The following is a 25,629-nucleotide window of genomic DNA, read 5'->3' on the forward strand; positions in this document are numbered from 1 at the left end:
GACCACTCCAGAAATACCTATATCTACCTCCAACTTTAGTAAGTTGGCCCTCATTTGCCAGCCTTGTTTCACTCAGGGCTTCTATTTGGATGTAATATCTGCTGAGTTCTCTCACAACAAGAGTTGTTTGTCTTTCAAGCCTATTAGAATTTGTGTTGTCCATAAGTGTGCACACATCCCATGTACCAATGGTGAGTAGAGACATCTTTACAAAAGTTTTTATACATTTTCTAATATTTCTGCCTTAGGATAGGCTCCCCTCCTGCCAGGCCAGGGTTAGGTAAGGTGACACAGACACTTTTCTAGCCCCTTCCTTATGCCAGGAGGTGAGCAGTGCAATTCTTCAAGGCTGCTCAGAGACCCATGGGGCTGAAAATCCCATTGTTACTTTAATCCAGTTAGAAAGCAACCCTTTGTCCTGGGCTGTCTATATGTAAGGTTGTGACTACAACTTCAATTGTATTCACACCCGCTGCTTCATGACATGTCCATCACCAAAGAACTTTGAGGTAAGTAAAATGATAAAATTGTGTGGGTGATGTTTTTTGACTCATATATAAACTGGACTTAAATAAGGCAGAGTTTTACTAAGTCCTAGGGCTAAGTCTCTCTTCCAGAATCATCAGAATCTAGTGAGAAGACAAAAGTCAAGATGACTGGCAATGGCCTGAGATGCAATGAATGACCTTGATATCTCTGATGTCTAACCAAGCTCTCAGCACTCCACAGCACCTTATTCTACTACCTTCATTGCTTACTTGAGCAAATTGTTCTCCTCAGTTCATTACTCTTGGGGAAGTCTTCATATGTTTGGAGTAGACATCCCCCCCCCACTCAGCTCAGTTACCCTCAAACTGGTTTAACCTGTCTATTGAAACAGTTTACTGGAGTATGGCCTCTGCACATACTATAGTTTCTTGGAGCCACAAGTGATAGTTAGGTGCCATTTAGACACCAAAGGTGGAAAGCAGTCCTCATATCAGAGATACTAGTCTTCCCTGAACGCCCATATGCCCCTGAGAAAACTTCCAATACAACATTAACATATATGTTATTATTGCTCATGCTTTTCTTAGCCTCCCAGAATTTCCCTTAATAATTCTAGATATTGGGGCAGCTAGGTGGCATAGTAGATAGAGCTCTGGCCTTGGAGTCAGGAGGACCTGAGTTCAAATCCTGATTCAGACATTTGACACTTACTAGCTGTGTGACCCTGGGCAAGTCACTTAACCCCAATTGCCTCACCAAAAAACCAAAAACAAAAAAACAAAAAAACCAGTAATAAGTACAGAAATAAAAAGATTATTTTAAAAATATAATTCTAGATATTCCAGAAATAATTTTAAAATATTATAATCCCTAACTAATATGCAAAAAAGAAAGATAATTATCCATCATTATCATAAACATGTATTGAGTAGAGTACTATATTAATCACTTGTATTTCAAAGATAGATATGGCATGGTCATCTACATTAAAGGTTTTATAATCTAGGTAAAATGAGACTTGGCTGTGCAAAAGTTGTCACTATGATTTATCAAGATTGATATGGATAGTAAAAATAGGTGGTTACATACATGGCATGGCTTAATCAGCACATTAATTGTCAAAATAGCTAAAATTTACCATTAGAGATTAATTTTTTTACTTTATTATTATTATTTTTTTTGGTCTTCAAAGTTTCCTATATAATGGAAATGCTTCTAGGATGTATAACATCTTAAACATTACCAATTACTATGTAAGGAAGATTAACAACAACTAAGCAAGTTCCTGGAGAAGAAATGGTAGAGCAGTGAGAGAGAGAGAAAGAGAGAGAGAGAGAGAGAGAGAGAGAGAGAGAGAGAGAGAGAGAGAAGGAGAGAGAGAACAAAACAAAGAACAGCAAAAAGAAAATATTGAATTGACATAAGGCCTAAGTTATAGACCTGACTCCAGTTCTAAATAATTGCACAGATTTGGGAAATCCACCCGTTTTGGACTTGTTTCTCAACTGTAAAATGAGAAGGTAGGACTAGAGGTTCTCTAAGGTCCTTTTTAGCTCTAGCTTGTACGTGTGAAAGTTGACACAGAAGATAAGAGACTTGCGCTTGCAGTAGAGGCATGTAAATTCAAGTCCTAATTCAGAAACCTGTTAGCTTTCTGACTTTGGGTAAGTTATTTAAATTCTCTTACCATCAATTTCCTCATCTATAAAATGGGGATAATAGTATCTTCATAGACTTGTAAAGATCAAATGAGATAATATATGTAAAGCTTTAATTAAGGTCCTACCTAAATACTACCTATTATCATGGTATAAGTAGGGAAGATAATAACCTCCTGGAGAGGACACCACTATAGAAGAGAAGAGTATTGAAAGGGAAAGTCAGAAGTAGTCAAAGAACCACTTTGTGGACTTTATAATTGTGCCCACAATCAACTTTGTGTATAAGAATGACCAATTTTACCATGCAATTATGCAGTTCTGTCCTTTACTTTTCCTTGTAGAAACATACTACAAATTTTGCATATATATATATATATATATATATTTGTTTAGGTAGGCCTAAATAATTTGACTAAAAAGATATTTAGTTATATTTTTTAATGGCCTGAGTGAAATGAAGTATACCTAGCATTCTGCAATGCCTACTTTTAATAATAATATATCACATTCAGAGGAAAGCATTATATTTTTCACTTAAAGAAGTATTAAAAATATAAAATAAAAGAAAATAGTCCTTTTAAGCATACATATTTGTAACTTTTAGGGAGTCCCTACATTTTCCAAAAGTATACAAAATTGCTAAGAAATATCTTATTGTTTTGTTTTGTTTCTGTTTTCCCACCTAATAGTATTTTATTTTTTTTTCAATTATATCTAAAGATAGTTTTCAACATTCATTTTTATAAGATTTTGAGATCCAATTTTTTTCTTTCCCTTCCTTCCTTCCCCCTTCCCCAAGATGGCAAGCAATCTGATATAGGTTATAGATGTACAATCATAATAAACATATTTCCATATTAGTCATATTGTGAAATAATAATCAGAATAAAATGGAAAAATATAAGACAAAAACAACAAAAAAGTAAAAATAATATGCTTCAATCTGCATTCAGACTCTATACTTCTTTCTCTGGATGTGGATAGCATTTTCCATCATGGGTCTTTTGAAATTGTCTAAGAAAAGAGCTAAGTTTGTCAAAGTTGATCAATGCACAATGTTGCTATTGTGTTATGCAATGTTATCCTGGTTCTGCTCATGTCACTCAGCACTAGTTCATGTAAATCTTTCCATGTTTTTCTGACATCCATTTGCTCATTATTTCTTACAGGACAATAGTATTACACTATGTTCATATACCACAACTTATTCAGCCATTCCCCAATTGATGGACATCCTCTCAATTTCCAACTCTTTGCCACCTCAAAAAGAGCTGCTATAAATATTTTTCTACATGTGGGCCCTTTTCCCTTTTTTATGATCTCTTTGGGATACAGACCTAGTAGTGGTATTGCTGAATCAAAGGGCATACACAGTTTTGTAGCCTTTTGGGCATAGTTCCAAATTGCTCTCCAGATTGGTTGAATCAGTTCACAACTCCACCAACCATATACTAGTATTTCAATTTTCCTATATCTTCTCCAACATTTATCAAGTTGTGTCTCCTGGATCTATTTTCCAGGTCAGTTGTTTTTCCAATGAGGTGTTTTAAATTTTCTCCTATTTTTTTTATTCTTCTGATTTTATTTGACCGATTCTTGATGTGTCAAAGAGTCATTAACTTCTACTTGCCCAATTCTAATTTTTGAGAAATTATTTTCTTCAGTTAGCTTTTATATGTCCTTTTCCATTTGGCCAATTCTACTTTTTAAGGAAGTGTTTTCTTCAGTGGATTTTTTTTTCCAATTTGTCCAATTGTGTTTTTTAAGGAATTGTTTCCTTCAGTCAATTTTTGTCCTTACTTTTCCAAGACTCTGTCTTGCATACAATTTCATTTATTTTCCCAATTTTTATTCTATCTCTGTTATCTTACTTTTAAAATCCTTCTTGAGCTCTTGCAAGAAGACTTTTTGGGCCTGAGACCAATTTTTATTCCCCTTTGAGGTTTCAGATGTAGGTATATTGACAATGCTTTCCTCTTCTAAGATTGTGTTTTGATCTTCCCTGTCATCATAGTAGCTTTCTATGGTAAAGGTTCTTTTTGCTGCTTGCTAATTTTTTTTTTGCCTATTTCATGACTTTCAAAGTTGAGCTCTGTTTCTGCAGCATGGGGGCATTGTCCCAGGCATCATATGTTTGGGGCCAAGGGCCTGGTCACTGGCATTGCGCACTGAGGCCTCAGGTGCTGGAGGCTTGCTCACTGTGCTGGGGTTGCCTGGCTAAGTTGCACCTATTGTTGCTTGGTTTCTGGGGCTGGTAACTTGCCTTCTGTGCAGGAGCTGGAGGTCTCACAGATGGCCTGCTGTGCCACTGGCCTGCTGAGACAGGACCAAGGATCCTCACTTGCTGATCTATGCTGTGGCTAAGAGCCTCCTGCTGGCTTCTCTGGACACTGTTTGTGTTGGGCTGCACTGCCCTTTTACCCAAGTGAGACAGACCTTTCCTGAAGTTTTCTTAAGTTATCTTAAGCTGGAAAATTGTTTCACTCCATCTTTTTAAAGGTTCTGTCATTCGGTAATCTGTTTAGAGGCTTGATTTAGTGTTGTTTCTGAGGGAAACTGAGAAGATTTCAGGCAACTTCCTGGATTCTCTCCACCATCTTGGCTCTGCCCCCACCAAAAGATATCTTAAATAACTTGTACTTTTGGATTTCTTTTTTAATTTCTAACTTCTACTTCTCATCAAAGGCACTATGTATTTTAAAACAAATGTGTTCTGTAATTGTACTATGCATTATCATCCTTATTCTCACACAGATGTTGTACAAATTCTTCATATCAAAGTGTGGTGAGCTTTAGAATTTGAGGTCATTGACATTAATAAGAAAAAAAATGTTCTTTATAGTACCTTCCATATAAGTTTGCAGAGTTTCTCTCACATTTACTAATGTGGCACATTTTTCTTAACTTGCGAATTTACTCTGAATTATTATTTCGTCTATGGCTCCTTCAAGTCATTCCTTTTCAGGATTTGCTAAAGCAAGCAAGAGACATAAAATGTTTTGGTTGTTCAATATGGTGGCAACATATTGGGAATGTTATCTAGGGTTTTAATTGGAAACATCCCAGTAGGGCAGGTGGTAAGAGAATTAAATACAGTATTATCAAAATTGCATGGCTTCTCCTCTTTTGTTGCAAGATAGATCTTCCATACTTTTTTTTAAAATTTTTCAAACATTTTCAGCATGGAACAATGTTGGCTGTATCTCTGAGGTATGTGTATTCATTACTTTTAAGAGATACTAATGAGCAACACAGACACAAGATTATACACACACACAGACACACACACACACACACACAGATACCCAGTAGCAAATAAACTTCACTATTAGCTGTTTCAGAAACCATTCATCTGAAAATAATTTGCTTATTTGAAAAGATTTAGTTTTCCATTTTTGATCAGTATGTCCTCTTAAGATTTGGATCAGCCTTATGTTGTAGCAATGCCTTGATTTTAAATTTCTCTGAAAGGTATAACTATTTTAAACACTCTCAAACTGTTTCATTTTCATTCCTTAATCCTTTCTAATGAAAATATAGGCAAATGACATTTAATAACAAATGTTGCTGGTCCTTTCCTGCCAGATTTTTAGCTGACATTACTTGCACATTTAGAGAATCCCGTACTTTATCATTCTTCTTTTTCTTATTTTTGGAAATGAAATTTTGTCTAACATTTGAATACATACTTCATTTAAATCATTCACTATGTGAACTCTCACAACTCTTGGAGCTCTGGAAATAGTTGCTTTGAAGGTATCTATGAGGACTGAACCCCAACCAGTCATAGATTTAAAAGCCAAAAATAACTAAATCCAAGCAAACTGAGTGAAAGATGTTATTAAAAGTGCTGCTAACTAATGGATTGTGCATAGTGCCATTCATAGCATAGGGGATGACTAGGTTGTATTGCTTTGGGAAACAAAGTAAGTAGTATGGTTTGCTGTTGCTGTGGCTTATCCTTCATTCTTGAAGAGGACCATGACATCAGGGAGATGATGACATGACTTGTAATTAACTTCGATTCGAGTGAGGGAGGGCTGTGCAAAGTCACCAGTCTCACTTTCTCTCATTGAGTCATTTGGATCCAGTGACCAGATATTGATCAGGACAATTGGAGATGATGCAGGATACAATGGGAGACCTTGATCCTTTTAAGCTAAGGTCTTTTCAGGTTCTCACTTGGAGTGAGGCAAAGCCCATTCAGTGAATAGGCCTCTTTAAGAAGTGATTCAAGGGATGGCCCCTTTAAGAAAAAAAAATAAACTGGGAGGGGAAGACCCTCAGAATCGCTGGCCAAAAGAGAAATAGTGACTATTTACATTCACTCTGATTGAGGAAGGACCAAAAGATAACCATTAAGTGGTGCTTGGGCAGGCACCTCTGGTTGGGGAGGGGAGGGGAGGGAAGAGAAGAGGAAAGGAGAAGAGAGGAGAGAAGAGAAATGATGTGATACTCATAGTCTCTTAAATTTTCTTAGTCTAAATTTCTTCAATTGAAAAACTTAATTTAGACTAGATGTCCCACGAGGTTCCTTCCAGCTCTATGACAATATCTGCCTGTGTGTCCAATTGAGGTGAGTCTGGAGCAAGTTATCTATCTAGCAAAAATATTTCTCCCACTTCCATGCACATTCCTAAGGCTGCATATTGCATTTTTTGTGACATCTGCTTTCCTCATCTTTCCCCCTGCAAGGGGAATCCTTGATTTTTTTATTTCATTTTATTTTTTAAACTTTTTAGCCTAAATTTCAATGGCATGAAAATATTGTGGGATAAAAGGTTAATAACCTGCTGAGTGGAATTTGCCCAAAAGGTCTCAAAGGCCACATACCTTTAAGGATAATTCTAGCTGAACAGTTTTGAAAAGAGTAAGGACAATGATTCTACTGCTGAAAAACCATCTACCAGGCCAGCAAGAGCAGCTGCAGCTCATCAAATGGGATAAAGAGGTGTGGCTAGCTGAGCTCCTGCCAGTTCCTAAGGTCTGGGGCTGGTAAAATCCTGAAACATAATGCCTGAGGCTGCTGACTTCAATAATCCCCACCCTTTGGGTCTGTACTTTCCCTCTCTCTAAGTGACTGACCTACTACTTCTCATCTGGAGCCAGATTTTTAAGTTAAATCCTTTTCTGCTGTATCATGATCTCTCCAACTCCCTGCTAAGCCTATAGACAAACTTCTTTACTGCCCCTACATGATTTTGGCTAGCTGGCTGTTCTGCACTGTGATTTGCTGCAATGCCTTTTGTCTTTTATCCTCCAATATTTCAATTTCAAGATTGTAACTGGTAATGTAGTACCTCGGGTAAGTTTAGCTGGAAGGAGAGGAAGATATGATGTATGTGGCCCTGTGGGGTATTGTTGCTCCTGAAGGGTAGTCCATTTTACAGTAAGTCTAACCTCACCTTTCCAGCCTACACTTGAAGCAGGAGGGCTTCATGGAGGAGTAGCTAGTAGCTGTATTTGTATCTAAGAGAAAGATAGTGGGGAAAGGTGACATCTAGGATGGGGTCATGTGGAAAATTACAGCAATGGGACCCTTGAGGTTATTGTCCAAGATTATATGGGGGTTCATGGTTAAAATCAGTATTCTTCCAATAAAAATCAATGTCTAGAAGTTTATACTGAGAAAATGGGGAGCTATTTGAGTTAACATAAATTGCAGCCTTTAATCTGAGAGAATTTGAGACTGGATAGTAATGTGTATTAGGATCTTCTACTAACAAAGAATGACGACTCAATGTGGCTCTATTGAGCACTGTAAATATCCAGTCCAAAGCAGGCCAAGACCAAATACCTGAAAATTCAGTCAGAAATAGGTAAAGTAATGGAAGAAATCAGTCTTCTCTTAGGGGATCAAAAGGTGGCTGACAACCAAGTCATAATTTTATTAGTTAGATAGTTATCTAAAATTGATAGGAAGAAAGTCACTTGCTATATGTGAGCTACAACTCTGCAGTGGCAGTACTGCCACTAGATTTTAGTAACCCCCAACTGCATGGTGGCCAATGGCTTAACTAATTCCAGACACAAAATTTTCATCTCTCTCTAACATTCTTCTGACTCTTCTAATCTTTGCTTACTTTCTGTGAGATTAAAAGCCTTTTATTATTTCTCTATGCTGTTTTGTTATGTGACTGACCATTCAGACAAATCCTTAAATTATTTGTCCCTACCTTCATGTCTTTACTCATGCTATTCCCTCTGCATGGAATGGATACAAACTCCTCTACATTAATCCATGTCCATTGTCTCCTTCAAGCTATGTCTCAAACAACAGGCTGAATACTGAAATGAATTAATTTGGCTGTACCTGTCTGCTAATGACTGGTTCTTATCAACAAGATTCCTGTCAATCCTATTACCAAGAAATATTTTTTCTGACTACAGCAGAGGATGCAAGAAATATTATTATATTTCCATTAAATATAATGATGGGGTCAATCTATAGTTGTGAAATTAAAAATCTCTGATTGGCTTCCAGTTCCCTGCCAATATAATGATTTTTTGATGTTTTCTTCTAGCATTTCACTGTCTAGAATGCTTCCCAACTCTTTCTATCTTCAAGAATATAGTTTAAACTCACTTTCTCCAAGACCTTTACCTTTGGTGATCATCCTCTTGTTTTTTTTTTCTTTTGTTTTGTATTTGCTTGAGAAATAATTTATAATGTTAAATATTACACTAATTTAACTTAATTCAGCTTTTGTTTCTGTTCTTTTCTTTCTAAAGTGCAATCCTAATTATCTGACCATATAATTACTGCCCCCTTCAATAAATTCCAGTAGCTTCCTATTACCTCCAGGATCAAAAATAGAATCCTTTCATTGTTTTTTTTTTTCAAAACTTGTCATAACCTAGCTGCTTCCTACCTTTCTTCTTTATCCCCTTACAAAATCTCTAAAATACAGTGACATTGGACTCACTGAACAATACACTCCATAACAGACTGTGCATTCTACTGTCTATTGTCTATTCCTAGAATGATAGCCCTCCTTGTCTCCACCTCCCAGCCTCCCTGGCTTCCTTCAAGACTCAGCTCAAATATTATCTTCTACATGAAGCCTTTCCCTATCCTCCACAATGCTAGTACCTTTCCTCTGAGATTACCTCCAATTTTCTATCTACATATATATACTTGTGTCACCTATATTTGTCATAGACTAGATGTATAATTTATCATATCTATCTTTTTTCCTTTCTATCTAATATGTTGTCTTTACAAATGAAATGTAAACTACTCAAGGATGGTTTTTGCTTTTCTTTGCAACACTATTGTTTACAGTAGTGTCTAACACATAATAAGTGTTCAATAAGTGCTTATTGGCTGGCTTGTTGACTTTTCCAACTTTTTAAAAATAATTATTATATTCTATCAGATATAACTAAAAGTGAGCAACAATTCACTTCTCTAAGTTAGAAATAGCTTCATTATTTTCCATGTATAGTTTTCCACAGCTAGAGGCATGTTGGCATAATGGTAGAATACTAAGTTAGTAGATGGGGAGGATTGGGTTGAAAACCTCCCTCTGGCACTTATTAATTGTGTAATATTGCCCAAGTCAGAGCCTCAGCTAACTTCCTACATTGTATCTATTAAATCAAGATTCCAGGAAAGAAAAAAAAAAGGATTTTCCAAACTGGGAGTTCCATTGAATCAGACATATCCAGATTTATTACACATGTACACACACATATTCTAAATGCTTATTTATACAATTAAACTTCTTTGAGTCTATTCCAATTTTACCACTTTAGCAATTACCATCATAAGTATGAAAATACAAACTGTTTGAAAATATTTTATAAATATTTTATAAATTTAAAGAATAAGAAGAAAAATAATCATCACAAAGACAAACTTCATTAAAATGGTTTCTTTATCTAATTGATAAACATTTCAGAACAATGTAATTCAATAGAAAATGTTGGAACCAAAGTCAGTCATTTTCACAGTGATAAGAGTACTTTCAAATGTAAGGGCTTAACCAAATGAAAGCATACTAAAATAAAGGTATTTAGAAATGTCAGAATAGTGAGATTTGAGTTTATCTATGTTTAGCCTCTGTTTCAGTGTTAGAGACTCTTCTATGTCAGAGAGCTTTTCATCATTTTTTAGTGCTTTCTTAAGTCTGTGGATGGTACTCAGAAGAACACACAACTATTTTCTCCTCAATTCCAGTTCATCTTTAGCATTCCCTTTAATACAAGAAAAATGCTGTAACATTTTTCCTCCAAAAGTTTCTAATTCCTTTAATGTTTCATGCTTGTCTGGATGGTACTACCTTATCTTGGCTAAAACATTATATTCCTGGTGATTTTTCAAGTATGTTTAGCTTGAAGAATCTGCTTTTAGTACTCAGTTATTTTGTTGTATACTCCAGTTATGCTACTTTGTGTATCTTTATATGCTTCCCCCCACCATTTCTCTGAGATTAATATAATATATGAGCCATGTCCCAACACCCAAACCCTCACTCAGTAGTTAACAGTAGGACAATATTTTTAGCATTTTTATTGGCCATAACCTTCTTCTTGATAACCAAGAGTACACTATTTAGTTAAATGTTTCACTAATAGATTAAGTAACTGTAGCAGACCCCATCCTCATCAATTAGGAGATGTATTTTTATGACTTTATCTTTGGTAATGACTTCCATGGCAAGCATGGTTCACAGCGAAGTGTCTGAGGTAATTGGCATGGCTGAAGTATGTGAGCAGATATTATCACTTTGTTTTCTATTACTAAGTCCTCCTGTATGCTTTATCTGACACTCTTTTTGCTTACTTGCATTCTCTATTTTTTTCAAATTTGCATTTCTTCTATTTTTAATCATGTTATAGTTCTCTGAGGGGAAGAATCATATTTCTCAACTTCTTTTGTCACTCAAATCATCTAAAACAGTGCTTCTTATGCAGTCTTGCAAAATATACATCTATATTTTATGATTATTTAATGATTGAGCTCAGTATAGGATGAGAATACTTACTACCTGTGTAACTTTGAAAACAACTGTGTAGATTCCCTGGGCCTCAGTTTCCTCCTCTATAAAATGAAAGCATTGTGTTATGTCATCTTGAGGTTAAGATCCATTAATTTTCATGCAGCTCTTCTTGTGTAAAGGAAAACAATGGGAGGGGGTGATTTACTACAATCACTTTGCATATAATTTGTGAGGAATATCAATGGCCTTTAAAGCAAAGCATGCATACTTGTCCTTGTTCTAATCAACAGTTTCTCAGTAATATTAATAATGCAATATCACTTTTTAAAATTGCTTTATCACATGAAATCTGCTATCCAGGATGTTGCTTGTTTCCTCTGTTTGCCCCAGGGTGTGCTAAGTGTACCCATTCAGAAAGGAGTGCACATACAAGGTCAAGACAGCAAAAGAAAATTAAAAAATAATAACATTTCCAAGGGGAAGGTACTTCACCTTCCTCTTATTGGCTCCATCTTGCAATTTCTGCTGTAGTGGAAACCAAGTTAGATGGGAGAGAGACAGCAGATAGATTAGATGGGAGAGAGAACACAGAGGTAAAGTTTAAGAGAATATATGAATAATAGAGTCAGGAAAGTCACCAGTGATTAAGGAAGGAGGGTTGAATTGGGGAGTAGATTACATATGAATGAAAAGATCCAGGATCATATTTATCTACCAACCTCTCTTCCTTTCTATTTTCAAACAAAATTTCAAGAGTGCATGGATATGGGAAGTTTCTATCCGCACTGACCACCAGATCTCTCAAATGAGAGAAAAAAGAAGTTTTAGTGAGGAACTTGGGAGAAAACAGACAGTTGTTATTACCATTAAAATATTTAAAGGCTTAGGTCTCTGTATATATTTGGAATGTTTATAGTATAAATTTTCACCATTCAGGAATGTATCTTTCTATTAAAAAAAAATCTGTGCTTATAAAGCTAACTGTTATCTTATTTTTTTTTCTCCATAAACAATTAATTTTGTTAGGTAGGGTGTGACTGCTGAGCAACATTCTAGGCTTATTAACTGTAACAGGAAGGGACAAGAATCATAAAAACAAAACTATATGTATAAAAACAACAATAAATATTGATTAAGGTGTGGAGGATGAAGCATGGCTCATTTCCTCATGGAATTTAAAGATAACATGTATAGAACAGAAGGGAGGGAACATGATTCAGCATTGAAAAAAGTGGCTTAAAAACTTAGAACTTCTTAACCATATAATTTCTCCAGTGCTTCATGACCTTAATTATCATTGACTATAATTTTGCTAATACTTCATTGGCTATAAAATTGGATACTGATAGATACCTGATTGAATTGTGTGTGATATAAAGACATCAGAAATAAGCATAGGAATATTATCCTTCTCTGGAGAATGATTATTTGGTCACTGAAAACAGAAATGCTTAACTCAGGTGAAATTATGTCCCATGTGGCAAGGGTGACACAAATAGTCTAATGTAGCTCAGATACTTCTAATCATTAATTATGAATAGAGTTAGTCAGATATTTAAGGAGACCCACTATAAACTCCAAATGTATACTTAAATCTATATAAGAAAAAAAAACTTTTTAATAGGTAAGAACATGATTTTAATATTCATGTAAGTACATATAATGTGCTGGCCCAGGAAATTTTCTTCTTCAAAAAACATGACAACTATATGAATATTTTGAGTGTCAGATACCAGTTGGTAGCATTTTGATAGTATCTCTAAGAAAGTCCCTATAAAAGAGAATTAATTATTAAATGATGGAGAGAAACTTTAGTAGAAGCAATTATTTCTCCATCAATTTTTTTTCAAAATAATGGAAACATTCTACAGAACAAAAGAGAATTAAACCCTTGAAGAAAGGAAAAATATAGAAAGTAACAAATTATGTAAAAGAGAAAAAGAAAGTGAATCATATACAGGAGTAAGGTTGAGAAAGAAGGAAAATGTATATTTGAGAGGTAAAGAAAAAGGGGAAATAGAAGAATAGAAGATAGAGGAGAGAGAGGGAAAGAGAAGTGTAGAAAAATCAAAATTCTTAATGGGTGATTCAATTCAGAAAATGTTTATAGGGTAAGCACTTGGTGAAGGGAAAAAAGATAAATAAGATAGCCTATATGCCCTCAAAGAGCTGATAAAATCTGATACATGTTGTAGGAACTCAGTATGTACTTGTTGAACTGAATTTGTAACCTGGTCACTTGTCTTACTTTGTTTTTCATATCCAAAATAATAAAATAGCTATTATTGTTTTTATAAGGTATCATTTCTCACAGGAATTTTTCTTCTATTTTATTTCAGGAAAGCTATTGTAACCAAAACAGAGATGGAGTGAAGGGAAAATAAGTGGTGCTAAAGGAGGGAACTTTAAAATTATTTATTGCTCATTCAGTCATGAATACTATAATTTACCAAAGGGATGATATATTTGTAGAAGTGATTTGATATGATTTAGCTTGAGGGGGAGGGAGTAAAGAATGTTTATGCCATATATATAAATGTTTGACAAATACTAAATCTAATGTTTTACAGTATGATGAGGATAATCAATTTTTAAAATGTAAGATTGAAGTACTCTGTGGAATTGATGTTTTAATAGTCAAAAGTAAAACTGAGGTACACTTAAAATGATCATGAATTTTACAAGTAAGATGAAGCAGCTACAATTAAAACAAATATCAAAAAGCTTCTAAATCAGGACTTGTACTTGTGTGCTATATAAGTCCATTAATTAAACACTAATGGTAGAGGCCTAGATGATTTCCTAAGTATTGATAACTCTGATGATCTGATTGATGACTTAACTGATGGTCTGAGACTTTTCCAGAGGGTTGTTAATTTTCTAAGAAATATTCTGTGCCAAATCTAATATTTTTAGATCAGTTTACTATTTAGAAACATTGTCTTTTCTATTTCCTCTTAATTTTAGAAAGTCTATGAGGACACCATTTGAACAAAAAGTGTAAATGATGGTATTGATTAGAAAATAATCTGATGACCTCTGCATGTCATTCATGTCTCTTATTTTATATCCAGAATTTTAAATCTGTTTTACATGGTCTAAAGCTTTTGAAATTATTCAATTTTACATCCTTTTCCTACAACCTATCCCCCTACCTTTTATCTTACCATCTCTCAATATTCCCCTTCAGGCATTCTAAATTGTAACCAAATAAGACTACTGGCAGTTCCCTAAACCCACAATGATATTTTCCCCCTTAATCTATATACCTATACTTACCTTTCTCATGCCACCGAGAATTCTCTAGCTATTTTAACTTTTGCAGTCCTAACCACCCATCAAGTATCAGCTCTTGTGATTCTTTTGCTAGGAAACCTTTCTCAGTTTTCCCAGGCAGAAGAAATCTTTTCCTTTTTGTTTCCAAAGAATCTAATTTATACCTCTCCAATGACACGTAGCAGATTCTACTTTATGTGTTATTTTCTAGAATACTAGAGTATAAGGTCACTGAAGGCTTAGGCTGTTTCTGTTTCTACTGTCTTTCTAGTTGTTGTTTTTTTTTGTTTTGTTTTGGCTTTTTTGGTTTTGTATCTTCTTTAAAATTTAACTGAATGCCTTGCACACAGTATGCTCAACATATATTTACTAAATTGCATTTAATTCACATAAATTTTTCAATTCTTTCTAGCATTAATTGAGGACTTTAAATCAAATCATACCAATACTGATATTCATAGGAGTTAGAAATTTTGATTTTAGTATACATCTATTATATAGTAAACTTGTGATCTCACCATGAGCTGCTTTTGATGATCATAAGCAAAAAAAACAGCATGAAAATAATTTCAACTGCAGCACCTGTGGCATCTCTCTCTCTCTCTCTCAAATGTGGGATCTTCACAAATAGCAACCTGAGGTTCAAAACAACAGCTAATGAATCCCCACTAAAGTGTTTACTTTTAATCTAGTCCATGAAAATAGTCAGAAGCAAATGACATAGCATAGTAAGAAGATTTTTTTTTTAATATGGAAGGTTGGCTTTATTTCCAGAAGGAGGTATTATCACCACCTGAGGCACTTTTCCCCAGCACCAAGTTCTCCCGGCCCTCAGGCAATCAATAGGACTTTAAGGGGCTTTCTTTGGCCCTCTACTCCTATGGTGGGCATTCTGTTGTCCTTTTCTCCTCAAGGTTGGATGGCCCAAGTGGGAAGGAGAGAACTCAATATCCTTCTCCCTTATGGTCTCAATGATGAGGCCAGGCCTAGTCACCACCTGGGAAAAGGTTAGCTTCTGGAAGGCCCTCTGTGTGTTCTGTGTTGTGCCCACAGGAGTTTTGATGGTTGCTTCAAACTGACACTGGTGGGTAAATGGGAATGGAAGCACATTCACCTGGTGGACTGCTGCCTGGACATTCTGCTTCTTGCTGTTGACCACATTTGGCCATGTGTTTGTCTTTCTTTGGAACAGCTTTGGGGGCTTTGATGAGCAATTAGCATCTCTTCCTGGCACTGATCACCACACCTGGACCACTCCACTGTCCCTAGCCTGGCAGGCTCAGGTCAATATCTTTTGACTTGCTTGCTTTCTCAGCTTTGCATTTCTCTTTCTGGAAGTTGGTGATGACATCATCCCCAGCAGAGGCCTCTTTTATTATCTACTTTTGCATAATCACTTTGTCACAGTGCTCTTCATCTACAATGGTGGGGACTGATAAAGAGGAGTTTGCCTTGTAGGACTTCACATTGATGATGGTGTGCTGATCAATCATGGGCTCCTTTTCCATCTCAGGAGGACTCCTTTGCTTAACCTGATTATGCTGCTGCTGCTATTGCTGTATTTCCTCTCCAGGTCTAAGCTGTTTCTGTTCTTGGCTAACTTCTTCCATGCCCAGAGTCTCTAGGTCCTCCATAGTCTGTAATCTCTCTGGCCTTTCATTTAATACATACTGCTCTTCTCTCTGGACTCTTGGCTCATTAGGGTTGAGCTCACATGCTGTTCTCCACCTTGCTTCATCTTCTGGGCCTTCTGGTTTATTTGCTTAGAAAGGGTCCTCAGTTCAGCTAACACCTCTTCATCCTTCTTTGTCCTCCTGGGTGCTTTTGTTCTGTGTCCTGCTTCTGTGACCCCTGGTCAACCTCTGACCCTTTCTAGAGGGACCTCCTCTCTTAAACTTCATGCAGCAGAGTGCCCTCCTCTTCCCCCGGCTTTTTTTTTGCCTCCTCAGGCTCAGACTCTTCACTGGCAACAGGCTTCTTCTGGATGTGAGAGGCCTTGGTGTTGATATCACAATTCTTCTGCATCCAGGGGTTTTGTCTGTCAATGATCATCTGCACTTCATTCACAATGTTAGGGATAAACCCACCGTCTTCTTTAGCATCTTCACCATGCTCACTGTCAGAGGGCACCTGAAGTTTCAGGATCAGTTCTCTGTTCTTGGTCATTTGTTTCTGCATTGTCTTATGGGCCTTCAGGTCATACTTGCTCATAATAATCTTTGACTTGGCCCATTTCCCACTATTCTGGTGCTTGAGGAACATTCACTGGCCTTTTCTGTTATTTTTTCCAGTTCTTCCAAGGCCGTGGTGGGATTGACCTTCTGCAACTCTCTTTTTTATTAATTTATTTTGGTTTATCAATAATCGCTTCCATACGCTTTTGAGTTTTAAATTTTTCTCCCCCTCTCTGCCCACCTCCCTCCCCAAGACAACATGCAATCCAATGCAGGCTATACATATATATTCCTATTAAACATATTTTCACATTAGTCATGTTGTAAGGAAGAATTAGAGCCAATATAAGGAGCCACAGGAAAGAGGAAACAAAACACAACAGAAGAAAAAAAAGAGCAAATAGTATGCTTCTATCGGCATTAAAACTCCATAGTTCTTTCTTTGTATGTGGATAGCATTTTCCATCATGAGACTTTTGAAGATGTCTTAGATCCTTGCATTGCTGAAAAGGGATAAGTTTATCAAAGTTAGTCATCGCACAATGTGGCTATTATTGTGTACAATGTTCTCCTGTTCTGCTCACTTCACTCAGCATCATTCCATTAAAGTCTTGATCTTCTGCAACTCTTCAAACTGCTTGAGAACATCATTGTTTTTTCTTTTATTTAGCACTTTGTGAAACTTTATTCTTTTGATTTTCTTCTCTCTTCAAGCCTTGGCCTCATAGTAGTAATGCAGGGCCCAAACTTTCTGGAGCTTGGTCTCCTCCAGTCTCATGGCTTTCAGGGGATCCTTTTCCACTGATGTCAATAAAAGGTCAGTCAGAGGCTGCTTTTTCTTGTGAAGGAGGTTAAAACTTTCCTGTTTCAGGGGAGGTCTTGCCTTCCAGTCCCTGAGCACCTCCTCAGTAAGGACATCTATCACTACTTCTCCATACAAAAGACTAGTTGTGCTGCCCTCTGGATCTTCAAGACTACTGGGTCCTACTTGTCCATGTCTTGGGAGGTTTTATTGTAGGTAGCTTCCCCATGGATCCATTCATTCTCCTCTTTGTTAAGGGGTAACTCCATAGTCTTATTTTTGACCTTCTTCAGCAGCTTCTTCACAGTGCCCAGTGAAGAGGAAGGCTTGATGGGTGCTAGCAGCTCTGTGAGTTCCAGTTTCTCTTCTGTCCCTTCAGTGCTGACACTGAACTCTGACACCTGCAGACTGGCCTCTAACCATTCAGCCAATCTCTGCCTGTTCTTTCCATCAAGGCTGACAATAGACTCCAGGAGTTTTCAATATTTTTTCTCTCCATCATTGTCCTCCTCATCTTCACTGTCATTTAGTAGGTAGTCTTTAAATAAATCCACTACTTCTTCCTGTTGATTTAATGCCAGAAGGCTGCTCTTTTCACGGACCTTTTTTTCATGTTGGTAAGTAGCTGGTATCCTCATGTGGGCCTGGAGTTGGAAGTCAGATCTAAAGATTTTTAATAGAATATTTCACCTTAATAAATATAGGTCACCCTCTTCCCAAAATCTATGCAATATGGATGGGTAGATGAAACATGCATGCATAAGTGTCCCAGACATGGAGAATACAGGTAGATACAAATTACATTTCAGAAGCCCTTTCTGATATGTCATTGCACATCTCTTACTAGGCCAACTTATTTATAGTTACTTTGTTTCGCTAGACTTTGTCTGCTTCTCACTGGGAGTGGAGTCTTTGCTGGACATATGAGTCTTTGATGGTGCCATTATACAATGTTCAATGGTGCCTTGCTCTGCTGGTTTGAGAGTTTATCATTTAAGCAATGTTCTCAGCCATAATCTTTTAGACTTATTACTTTAGGGCCAGCCAGAGCACTTCATCTAAGTCTTCTAAGGAATAGTGACTAAGAACTTTCCCTGATAAAGATAAACTGACAAACCTTCTAGTTATTGTAGCTACCACACCCAGGGAACAAGAATCAGATTGAGTGCCCTGGACCAAAATTATGTCTTTTTATTTTGACTTCTAGATGGAGTGCAGAGCCTTTTTTATTAAAATAGAAAATAGAAACAACTATCATTTAAAGTTTGCAACACACTTTACATGTGTTAACTTTTATAGTCATGCAAAAACCAGAACATAAGGTAGGCTAAGTTAGCAGTCAGTGTATTCCTGTCAACCAGCCCTAAGTCCTATTTTATTAATCCTATTTTTGAACAGCAAAATAGGAATACTTTGATACTGTAGTTTGGGCATTGATGTACTACATAGATTATATACAAGTATCTACTGTGGAGAATTATGAAGAAGAGAAATTCTTGGAAGAACATTATAAGATCTTCCAAATAAGTAAAATTAGGTCTTAGTGCTTTTTGGCTTCAGTGTAATGGAGAAGATGGTGAAATATGTTTGAAAAGAAGACATGGCTCAGGAGTGAGAATCAAGAGAGATCAAAGCTTTAGCTACAGAGAATATTAATGACTAAAACATTGTAAGTATCATTTTTTCAAGAAGAGAGTAGGAATATGTTGAACATAGCAAGCACAAAAATAACTTAGCAATGACAATGACTATATTTTAACAAATGGGAAATGTTTGGTTACTGACATAATAGTCATTTCCAAATCAGCTGTTTTATAGACAACACAAAAGTTTCTACCTCTGAAAAAGAGCTAGAATCATTCAATCAACAGTAATCTATTAAGCATCTACTGTACTCAAGGCACCATACTGTGTCTTAGAGATACAAATACAAAAGTGAAACTGTCCTTGCCATCAGGGAGTTTACATTCTATCAGATGAAACAATGTGTACATATGGGGAAATTTACAAAATAGGTACAAGTGATTTGGGGAATCAAGGAAGATTTCATGCAGCCACTTGACTTGAATATTGAAAGAAGCTAAACAGAATCTTTACTGAAGGCACAAGAATTCCCAGAATGCAGAGCATCAGGTATTTTATAGAGAAAGTATAAAAGTCTGTAAATGACATGTATTGGTTCTTATAGAGTTTTACAAAGAAGGTGGAAGACAGGAGAGATATAGTGATCAAGAGGAACTAAAACATTTTCCATCTTTAGAGGAAGAGATATAGGGGCTGGTGTCACTAACTGCAATTTGACTTTTTCACCAGTGCTTACATTCAGAAAGACTATGAGAAGTGTCATCTGCAGAAATATCATGGCATATATGGCTATTGTAATGAGCACTGATTCCAGTTTAGATGACTATCTCTTTTAGAGTTGTTCTTCCTTCTCTATGATCTGAGCCAGGGAGGAAAGTGTTGATTAATTGGTATTCCTTTATGGTATCTAAAAAGGACCTCCTCTGTGTTCCCAGCAGTCACAAAATAACTAGCTGTTATATTTCTTCTGTTTTGATGATCAGTTCTCCTTTTCCTTGGAGTGTTCTGTTGCCTCTCTACTTCCTGTTCTTATTCATCCCCCTGACAAAGAGAACTAATTTATGATGCTAGCCTTGATTAAATGATTATTTGGGGAGAGCAGGAGGTGAGCAGCAAGAGCAGATCTGGAATTAAAACAAGAGATATATCCAGCTGTTAACTCAAAAGCCAGCCTTGAGCAGGAGTAAGGCAGTCAAACAATGGGATTACCTTGAGAATTTCCTAACTCCATGGAGCTGGATTTAACTGTTTTCTCAACTACTTCCAGGTTATAAATAGAAAAAAATGAATAAAGACCAGAGGGGGGGTGATTTATAACACTAAATAATAATAAATTTGTATAATCATGCATGGTTAAACCATATAAAAAATAAAATCCACTGAAGAAAGATTGTCATGTTTCATGATGTTAACATATTAAAATATAGAGGAGGATAACTACGTTGACTAGAATATTATACAAGTAAATCAGCCCTAGGCAAACTTTCAAAATAGAAAATTGGTCTTAGTTGCATCATACCTTACTGTCTGCTATTTGTTCCTTTATTTGGTGCTGAACACTCTCTCTGAATCTCTGTCTCTGTCTGTCTCTGTCTCTGTCTCTTTGTCTCTCTGTCTGTCTTTCTGTTCTTGCCAGCCCTTGTCAATACTAAGAACCTTTAAGTAGATCACCAGCTGCCAAGATTTCTTTTTGCCTTTATGGCACCCTACCTAAGTTCTGTCTTATTCCACTACAGTGGAATAGATAATGGAATAGATAGATAGATGGACAGACAGACAGACAGATAGATAGATAGATAGATATTGACATCTGAAAGTCATTAAAATAGAAATTAAACCAATGTAAGCTAATTTCATTGAGTGTGATGTGTTCATCCTTTATTTTTTGAAGAAGGCCAGTGATGTCATGGGATGATGTCTTGACTTGCACATGAAGTGGATTTAAATTAGGAAGAGTTGCACAAAATTATCAGACTCACTCTCTCTTCCAAAGTTATCAAAGTCCATTGGCAAGACAAAAGTCAGGATGACTGGCTATGGCCTGGGATCCAGTGGGTGACCTGAGCATCTTCAATGTCTGATCAAGCTCCAAAGAGCCTGCTTCAGCTGCCTTCATGGCCATTGGGACAAATTGTTTTCATCTACCATTTTACCATGGGAAGTTTTCATATGTTTGGAGTAGATATCCCCTTAACTCACTGAAGGGCTTGAGGCCTATTGGTTACCCTCAACCTGTTTTAGCCCATCTGCTGAGATAGTTTTACTGGGGTGTGTTCACTGCACGTGTTACAGCTTCTCAGAGTCACAGGTGAGAGTTGAGTGACAGGTGGACACCAAAGGTGGATTGAACAATCCTGGAAAGGATTCAGCAACCCTTCATACCAGAGCTGCTACTCCTCCTTAAACTTCTCATACAACCCAATCAACAGTATATAGAGAAATGTTAAGAGGATCCAGGACATAATTTGGGAGTATACTTATCATTTCAGGCATGATTTTGATGGTGATCCAGCAAAAGAACTGACAAAGAACATTCAGGGGGATAGCAGAGCCAAGAGAGTGGCAGGAAAAGACATCAGTTACCTCCCACAATAAAGCTGACAATTCCCTATACCAATTCTCCCTATTTCTTCAAGATCTGGTAGGTAACTCAAGTTTGTTTACACCCTATTTAATTAACACTACACATTGCTGGCTGATATAATCAATTTACATAAGATTCTTAGTAAAATAGTTAATGTTACCTATTTCTAGTGTAACTGCTTTCTACTCAGGTCTTTAAATATTTTTGTCTTGGAGACCTATGCTCAGTACACTAATATCTAAAATGTGTAGACGTTCATTAACAAAACAAGAGAAAAAAGAAGAAAGGAACATAAAGTAGAGTAACATTAGAAGATGAAAGGAGAATGAGCTTTTGGGGGGGAGGTACAAAGGAGTATGATATATACAAAAACACAAAAGGGACACATTAAGATAAATATTTGTAGTGGAGTGAGAGTTGACCCTAGATATTAACAATCTGAATGATCAAACCAAACATTTAAAATTTCTTCTTCCCACAAAACAATTCTGGCACTTAGTAAAAATAAAGGTTATTATACCACAGCCTCCATAACAATAGCCTATTACTGATGGCAGGGGGTGAGTTGACAGGGGATGTAAAGATTTCCTGACTCCTCAGTTCAAATCATAACATCCTCTCTGAGTAGATGATACATTAAAAAACATATAAATTACAGACAGTGCCAAGTGTTGAATCTGAAAAATGGTAAAAGTGCAGACAATGCATTATGGCAAATACCAGATTTTTCACAGACTTTATGTTATTATTTAAAAGTGAATCTTAAGACCATCTTGTGTGCAATTGGGTTTCAGTAACCCCCAAATGAGTGTTAAAGATTCAATTGTACCCAAGAGTGAATTGGATTTAAGGTTTGATCTTTGAGAAAGAAAATGTGAAATATATCATCAGAAAAACAATTCACCTAGAAAATAGATTGAGAAGAGATAACTTAAAAATTATTAGACTACCAGAAAGCCTTGGTAAAAAAAAAATGTGGGGGGGGGTGACTAGACCTCATATTTCAAAGAATCATCAAGGAAATCTTCCCCAATATCTTAGATCAAGAGGGTAAAACAGAAATTGAAAGAATCATCCAATCACCTCCTGAAAGAGAGCCAAAATTGAAAACTTCCAGGAAGATTATGGTCAAATTGCAGAGTTCCCAGGTGAAGGAGAAAATATTGTGAGAAGCCAGAAAAAAATCAAATATCTTGGAGTCATAGTCAGGACCACACAAGATTTAGCAGCTTCCACTTTCAAGGACCAAAGTGTTTGGTAAGTGATGTACCAGAAGTCAAAGGAGTTAGGATTACAACCGAGAAGAACTTAACCAGCAAAACTGAGCACACTACTTTGGGGGAAAATAGACATTTAATGAAATAAAAGACTTCTGAGCTTTCCTGATGAAAAAAAAAACAGAACTGAATAGAAAATCTTATATTCAAGCAGAATGCTCAGGAGAAACACAAAGTGATAAATATGAAAGAGAAATCACATGGGACTCAATAAAGTTAAATAGTTTACATTTGTATATGAAAGATGGCAGATATAACTACTAAAAACTTTATCATGATTAATGCAGTTAAAAGAATTTACATAGAGACTAAATTATGTTAGAATTATCTCCAAAAAAAGGGGAGAGAGGTAGAATTTCTGACATAAAAGCAGCACACAAGAAAAAAGTTTTTACAGTGGAGGGGAATATTGGGGGATTTGCAATGTTTGAACTTCACTGTCATTGGAATTGTTTCAAAGAGAGAAGAACATATATGCTCATTCACTTGCATGTAGAAATCTAAATTTAATAGTGAAATAGAAAGGAAAGGGGATACCAAAAAAATGGTGGGGGATGATAAATGGAGAGCAGATTATGAGAAACACTAATAAAATAGACTTAAATAGGGAAAGGGTAAAAAAAAGACAGGGAAAAGAAAAAAATTAGAAGGAAAACATAGTTATGATGAGTTCACCTAGAAAATGAAGCACGTAACAGAATGAATCAAAAATCAGAAACCAAACAATATGTTATTTACAAGAGACACACTTTAAACAAAAACACATATGAAGTGTAAAAATAATGGGCTGGAGTAAAATCTAATATGCATTAGCTGAAATAAAAAAGCAAGGGTAGTAATCATGATTTCAGACAAAGTAAAAGCAAAACTAGACCTAATTAAAATTATTTTCTTTTCTGTTTACCTTTTAATGTTTCTTTTGAGTCTTGTATTAGATTGAAATTTCTGTTATGCTCTGTTTTTATTTTTTCCAATCAGAATGAAAGTCCCCTATTTCATTGAATGTCCATCTTTTCCCCTCAAAGATCACGCTCAATTTTCCTGTGTGGTTTATTCTTGGTTGTAATCCAAACTCCTTTGCCTTCTGAAGAATCATATTCTAAGCCCCCAATGCTTTAATGTAGAAGCCGCTAAATCTTGTGTTATCCTGATTGTTGCTCCACCATACTTGAATTGTTTCTTTCTAGCTGCTTGCAATATTTTCTCCTTGACCAGGAAATGCTAGAATTTGGCTACGATATTCCTGGAAGTTTTCATTTTGGAATCTCTTTTGATTTTATTTTACTGATTCTTGATTTCCCATTGAGCCATTAGCTTCCACTTGCCCAATTCTAATTTTTAAGGCATTCTCTTCAATGAATTTTTGTACTTCCTTTTCCATTTGGTCAGTTCAACTTTTAAGGAATTGTTTTCTTCTGTCAATTTTTGTTCTTTTTTTTTTCCAAGTTGTTGGTGCTCACTTGACACCTCTTATTTCTTTTCCAAATTTTTCTTCAACCTCTCTTATTTGACTTCTAAATTCCTTCTTGAGCTTTCAACTTGAGACCCATTCATATTCCCCTTTGAGGTTTCAAATGTGGGTATATTGACTATGTTGTCCTCTTCTGAGTTTCTGTTTTGATATTCCTTGTTGCCCTAGTAGCTTTCTATGGTCAATGTTGATTTTTCTTCTTGCTCATCTTATTTTCCTATTTCCTGGCTTTTAAAGTTGAGCTTTTTTTCTAGATCACAGGGGATACTGTCCTAAGCTTCTTGTGCTGGGGGCCAGGAGTCTACTCACTGACTTTGTATGTTGGGCCTCAGGTGCTGGCAGCTAGAGACTGTAGGGGTCAGACAGCTTACCTGGTCCTGAGGGGTTGTTGTAGTGGTTGCGTGTGCTGAGGACAGGTGGTGTTTTTTTGTGTTTCCCTGGGGCTGCATTGAAGGACCTGGAGGTCTGGCAGCCAGAACATGCCTGACTTCTTTGGACTCTGCTGAAGCACATGGGAGTCTGGACATTGGAGAACACCTGTCCACTCAGGGCTACACTGAAGAATGTGGTGGTTTTCTGAGCTGGAGTCTGCCAGTTCCCTGGTTATGCTAAGGCACATAGGGGTCTGGGTATTGGTATTTGTCTGCTCTACCACACTGGGGCTCAGGATCTCCCTCTGGTTTCCTAAGTTGGGGCTTGCTGATGACTTACTGAGGCACTTCATGTGCTGGAATATGCTTCTTTTTTATCTGAGTGTGACCAATCTTTCTTGCCAACCCTCAAAGTTTCCTGAGGTAAAAGACTGTTCCACCCCATCTTTTAGCTGGCTCCACTGTTCTAGGGTTTCTTCTGGGGCTATTTTATGGTTGTTCAAATTCAAAGGTGAATATGGAAGAGTGACAGGAATTTACTGCATACTCCACCTTCTTGGCTCCAAGAAGTCCATCAGTTCTCTTTTTAGAGGTGGGTAGCATTTTTTCATTATGAGTCCTTTGGAATTGTTTTGGATCATTGTATTGATCAGAGTTACCAATTCTTTCACAGTCAATTATAATTATAACATTGCTGTTGCTGTGCCCAATAAGCTGCCAGATCTTCTCAAGTCACTTTGCATCAGTTCATATAAGTCTTCCCAGGTTTTTTCTGAAACCCAAGCACAATAGTGCTACATCAAAAGTATATGCCACAACTTCTTTGCCATACCGCAATTGATGAGCATCCCCTTGATTTACAATTCTTTTCCAGAACAAAAGGAGCTGCTAGAAATATTCTTTGTACATATAAGTCCTTTTCCTTTTTTAAAAATATTTTTGTGGTACAAAACTAGTAATGGTATTGCTGAATCAAAGGTTATGCATACTTTTAT

The 25,629-nt window shown here is 36.4% G+C and overlaps 1 pseudogene; it reads right to left on the reverse strand.

The window, feature by feature from the left end:
* Positions 1–15,221: 15,221 nt before the first annotated feature.
* Positions 15,222–24,987, reverse strand: LOC114035982 (annotated as a pseudogene).
* Positions 24,988–25,629: the final 642 nt, after the last annotated feature.

This window comes from Vombatus ursinus, unplaced genomic scaffold, assembly GCF_900497805.2.
Source record: "Vombatus ursinus unplaced genomic scaffold, bare-nosed wombat genome assembly UNPS02009573.1, whole genome shotgun sequence".
Classification (NCBI taxonomy): domain Eukaryota; kingdom Metazoa; phylum Chordata; class Mammalia; order Diprotodontia; family Vombatidae; genus Vombatus; species Vombatus ursinus.